Raw genomic sequence first — 6,000 nt, 5'->3', positions numbered from 1 at the left:
AAGTGAATGCGTAACTACAGCAATAACCATTGTATGTGGGTTCACGGCCAGCGCAAGACTGGCCTTATTATGCAAATAGCGTTATTACGTGAAAAGGATCACAGTACACCTTTAAGACTGTTTCTTGTAAAATTTCGCACACACTTTGTATCGGTGACTAGGCCAGCAGTTATGACGGACAACTGTACTATCACTACTATAAATTTAAAATGCGTGCTCCTCCTACATGTAGCAATGTCTCGGCCAAAAAGGCACTTAGTCGACAGGCAAGCTAGAAGTTCAGCACCGTGAGCAGCTCCTTGGTAAGGCCATGTCAGGTTCCGCGCGCCTCTTCAGATACATCAAGTATTGAAAGCTGTGGTGAGCTGAGCACATAAAAAGACCATGGTCACCTTAATTTGAAAATCCCTTCATAATCAAGGGCTACCTCTGACTAAAACAGCACAATAGACCACCAATTTGACCCCAGCTCCTAACTGCGGGAAAACCCAAGTCCAGCAACCAAAAGTACCAAAAATACATTTTTGTTTACATTTGAACTGTTTACAATTTCATTTCCCGCGAAATCTCGAAAATCAGGTGACCTGCAATCGTGAATTGAAAATAACATTAACCTGGGTTCAGCAGGTCAGCAGGTATACCGGCTGCGAAATTTTTTTCTGCAGGATACTTCTGCCATAGTGTACATCTGACAGCCAATCAGAATTCAAGCCAAGCACGTGTCTTTGTTGACATCATCTTTCCACATGGCGCAATAATGTCAACAATGCCACGTGTTCTGATAATCTTGGAAAGAACAAGTTAGCAAATGGTTAGAGGAGTATATTAGCTAAAATATATTTATTTGCAGTATCTTAACATGTATTTTCATTGTCGAGTGGACTGTATTTATTGGACTTGTCTGTTAAAGGCGCACTGTGCTCGGCAAAATAGCCGAGGTTGAATGTTTATCTGTCAACCGTGTAACTAGTTCTGCTGTATATGCATAGGTGGCGCCACCATTCAATTTATTTTGTTTGCTTGTCAAAATGTGTTTTATACAATGGCCCTTCAACAATGTTCAAACTACCAAAATAGGCCTGATACCTTCAACAGCAGACATCGGATACACTGTCCCTTTAATAATTATCAACATTGGCAACACTGTCAGTGTCACTGCCCCTCAAAATTTCACAAATCAATGCATGCACTGCAATGTAGCGATCAGATCAGCTGATGCCTCTTTTGTACGCATAAAATCATCAATTTTACAATGAATCTGTGCAATTCATTCCTAAACACTACGACACAAACCTTGAGTTGAGCATAATTGGGGTCAGACAATGAACTATTGTCACATTCACAGTTGAAGTGGCACTCGGCATGCGACTCGGTATCGTCCATTTTATTTGCATTATCATGCATAAATAAACAGTGTGACGTCAAAGATCGCGCCAATTGTGATTGGCTGTCAGATGTACACTGTGGCAGAAGTATCCTGCAGAAAAAAAATTCGCATACCGGCTTATGGCATGTTTTTTGTAGCAAAATTCGATTTGAGCAACATTGCAATTAAAATTCGATTTTTGTGCCTATCTATTCGATTTTAATCAACTTTGTTCGATTCTTCCCTCAATCATTTGATTTTTTTGCATATTCATTCGATTTTTTTCAAACATCTATCAACAAAAAATACTGTTCTTGTTGTATATCAAATCAAACACTATAAATTCATAATCGAATATAACTTAGAAAAAATCAAAAGGTGAAAGAAATAGATCAAAATCAGATTCAAATATATCGCATTAACTGGTCAAAAAACGAAGCATTTTCGATTTTAATTACACCAAATCTTTCAATTTAATCAAAGTATATTCAATTTCAGAATCAAATAAGAAGTATATACGATTTTGAAATCGAATAGCTATTCGATTTCAAAATCGAATGCACTATTCGATTTGATATTTAAATCGAATGTAAATTCGATTTGAAATCGAATATATGAATTAGATTTTAGTATTATTCGATTTCATATATTCGATTTGAAATCGAATGGGTCTTTCGATTTTAAAATCGAATTATCATCAGATTTTATTCGATTTAAAACCGAATAGGTCATTCGATTTTGTGTAGATTTCTATTCGATTTTGATTGGTCAATCATAGTCACGTGACAAACTAGCAACCAATTAGAATCGAATGGAATAGGAGCAGAATCGAATGAGACCATTTGATTTAGAAATCGAATACTCATTCGATTTAAATCGAATAGGTCATTCGATTTAAAATCAAATAGACCATTCGATTTAAAATTGAATATGTCATTCGATTTTTGTAGATTTCTATTCGATTTTGATTGGTCAATCATAGTCACGTGACAAACTAGCAACCAATTAGAATTGAATGGAATAGGAGCAGAATCGAATAGACCATTCGATTTAAAACCGAATAGGTCATTCGATTTTGTGTAGATCTCTATTCGATTTTGATTGGTCAATCATAGTCATGTGACAAACTAGCAACCAATTAGAATCGAATGGAATAGGAGCAGAATCGAATGAGACCATTTGATTTAGAAATCGAATACTCATTCGATTTAAATCGAATAGGTCATTCGATTTAAATCAAATAGACCATTTGATTTTTAAATCGAATATTGCTTTTCATTTGATATGGAATCGAATGAACATTCATTCTTAAAATCAAATTATCATTCAATTTTTTGTAAGAACTATTTGATTGTATCGAAATGTACTTTAATCTATATGACGAATTATGCGATTAATATTGAATAGGTGATTTGTAAGAATCGAATGAGATTGTTTGATCTCGGTCTTGATATTTTAAACTCTTTCCAATACATTTTTGATAAAACAACCTATCATTCGATTCGATTGACAATTTATTTGATTTATTTTTCACTAAAGAAACTATTCATTCGATTTCTGACTGAAATATTGAATGAATCAGTGAATCGCATAGTGCTACACATAACAGGCCATACCGGCTGCTCCAATCATCCCCCTACAGCCAGCTGTTCAAAAGGTAATGTTATTCACCCCACAGGGAGTGCAGGTAATCTTGGACTCCAGGGTTGTTTTGAGGGCGATATTGTAAGAGTTGGTCTTGAGTATTGGGACATGAAGGTCCGTGTGAGCCACCTGGGGAGAGAAGACTAGTTGAACGATGGGATCTGACACGGACACTACTGTTGATCTCATTATATGAATACCATTTAATTACAAACAAGTGAAAACAGATCATATCATATTCCTTGGCATAAATTGAAATAGGAGTGCGGGAACAAGGTTTTTTAGCAGGAGGAAAGCGAGAACATTTTGCGCCGTCGTATTCCGATTTGACGGTTCATGCCCATTTCGCCTTGTCTTTTTTCGCCTTTTCCCATTTTGCCTTTAAAAAATATACATTTCGCCTTACTCCTATTTCGCCTTTTCCAATTTTGCCTCTTCCCAATCCGCCTTATTCTATCTCGCCTTTGTCTTTTTTCGCCTGTCATTTTTCGCCTTATGCTATTTGCCTCTGTTTTATCTTGCCTTATCACAAGTTGCCCTATCCATTCTTGCCTTCGTCTCAGTTTGCCATTGTCTTAAAGGGAATGGCCCGCCAAAAAATGGGGAGTTTTGGACGGCCCGGTCAAAACCTTAGGCGGGAATAAGGTTTCATTGATAAATATAAGGAGTTTCAAGGCCCCCAAATCACTTGTAAGGTTCAATAGATACTGGCCTTTCATTGGTTAACCGTCTGCGTATCATTTACATACTCTCATTTTGAAAAATATGACAATATTTACGATCACGTTATTGATTTTTGCAACATTTTCGGTAACGCGCCCCTTGCGGATCTGTAAGGTACCATTCGGATGCTTGAAAAATGCTTGTCTCGTCGATTCGCTCGCGGATAAACGCATCAGGTTGACTGCAGCAACTTTTAATTGTTGGAGACAGAGAAGGAAGGAATATGATTATCAGTTTGATGAAAACTTTGCAAAGTTTCTTCTTGGGACTCGAAATCCATACTACTATTCTCTCCATTTTCCATTTTCTCCTCTCTCCAACTCACTACTATCGCTATTGACTGCGTAACATACACTAACATTCTTTCGCTATCATTGCTAACTTCATTTACTAGAACACTGGCCTCTTTGTAGCCGATTATGTAACCCATAGTGGAAACACCTGACAGCGCCGCCCGGCATGATCCACGTGCTACTGGCATATTTATAACTCGTAGTAAATAAGGTTGTAAAAATATGCAAATGAGATGCCGTATACGGAAACCATGACGTCACTAAGCAGTTCTTATTTCTGCTACGGGTGGCGCTGTTGCTTGCTTCTGGAGGCGCTATTCAACCTCTTTAATCTGCCTTCTCCTATTTCACCTTGTCCTAATTTACCTTTGTCCTAATTCGCCTTCATCCTATCTCGCCTTTACCCGCCCCGCCTTTGTATTATTTCGCCTTCTTCCCATTTCGCCTTCTTCCTACTTTGCAACAAAATTGGTGTCTTTACCCATGTTTGTTGAGTCAATCTTTCATATGAAAGTGTCTTCAACAGTGTTGAAGGGCTTCTAGGGTCCATTCGGGGGTACCCCCAACCAAAACCCGGTGGACATTGCCAAAATTACAAGTGTAGATAACTTCTCAGCCATTATAGTCATATTACATTACATACCATATTACAAAAGACTTTTGTCTCTTTTACCCATGTTTTACCCATGTTTGTGGGGCCAATCTTTCATATAAGAATGTTTCCACGAATTATGTTTTGGTACCCTACCCAAGGCTGTTGCTTATTTACCAATATTTTCAAATATTCATAACTTCTGAACCATCTACATGTAAGCTTACATGTATCTCCAAAACCAACTTTTGGATTGATAAATGGCGAGGTGAGATATGGCGAAACGGGAGAAGGCAAAATGGGAAGAAGGCGAATTGACACAAAGGTCAATCAAGAAAAGGCAAGATGAGATAAGGCAGGATGGAACCAAGGCAGAATAGGACAAAGGCGATATAAGAAAAGGCAAACTAGGATGAGGCAAGATGAGAGGAAGGCGAGTTAGGAAGAAGGCCAATTGGAACAAAGGCGAGATAAGACGATGGCGAAACCGTAGAAGGCGAATACTTGACTTGCCAAACTCAGCTCGACGCCGAACTGCAGCACCACTCGCGGACAAAGATAGAACAACTCGACATTTTTTTCACCGGTTTCTCGCTGCGCATGCGTACCAGCGGAAATCTGGCAAGTCAGGTATTGAGAAAAGGCAAGTTAGGAGAAGGCTAAATGGGAGAAGGCAAAATTGGATAAGGCGAATAAGGTTAAGGCGGAATGGGCAGATACCGATTTGATTGGTTAGTGGTGAAATCTGCTTTTAATTTTGCAAATTAACATATTCGTTTTTCTAGTTCTAACGTTGTCTGAATTAAAGATGCTTTCCCAATGCTTTACTGGTCTGGCAAGAGGCATTGCCAGGAAAACGTGACGTCATTTTGGCCATTCTTCTTACCGCACGCCCTCCCTCTCCGTAAAACATCCTGACATGGTGTGAAGTGGGAGGGCGCACAATGGGAACCACACTGCCGCGATGTTAATAGTTTCTATTTATAGCATTCAGCGGCAGAGATTTTAAGTACGGAAAAAGTAGATTAACTCGGCTAATCTCAATGGATTTTACCCAGGAATGTTTTCAGGGCGAGAGAAACATCTGGTTTAAGTACTGCGCTTATTAGATTTCATGTTCATGCCGAAGATTGGCCTAAAACGTGGACGAAAAGAGTGCATTAGCGAGTGTTTGAGAGGTCACGTGATTGGACGAGAAACCTGAACAAAGTTTTCGTGCTTTTACTTTTAGCTGTCAACATCAATGGCTATAATATACTCCTGCAGAATAGTAGAACTAATAGAACTAATTTCCGAAGTTTCCAATAGTTTGAACACAAATCAGAACATCACCCGTCAGATGGACTCAGATCTGCATAAATTACGATAAATAATGAGGTCGT

This window comes from Lineus longissimus, chromosome 17 (assembly GCF_910592395.1).
Source record: "Lineus longissimus chromosome 17, tnLinLong1.2, whole genome shotgun sequence".
In the NCBI taxonomy this organism is placed as follows: domain Eukaryota; kingdom Metazoa; phylum Nemertea; class Pilidiophora; order Heteronemertea; family Lineidae; genus Lineus; species Lineus longissimus.
This window is presented reverse-complemented; position numbering follows the sequence as displayed.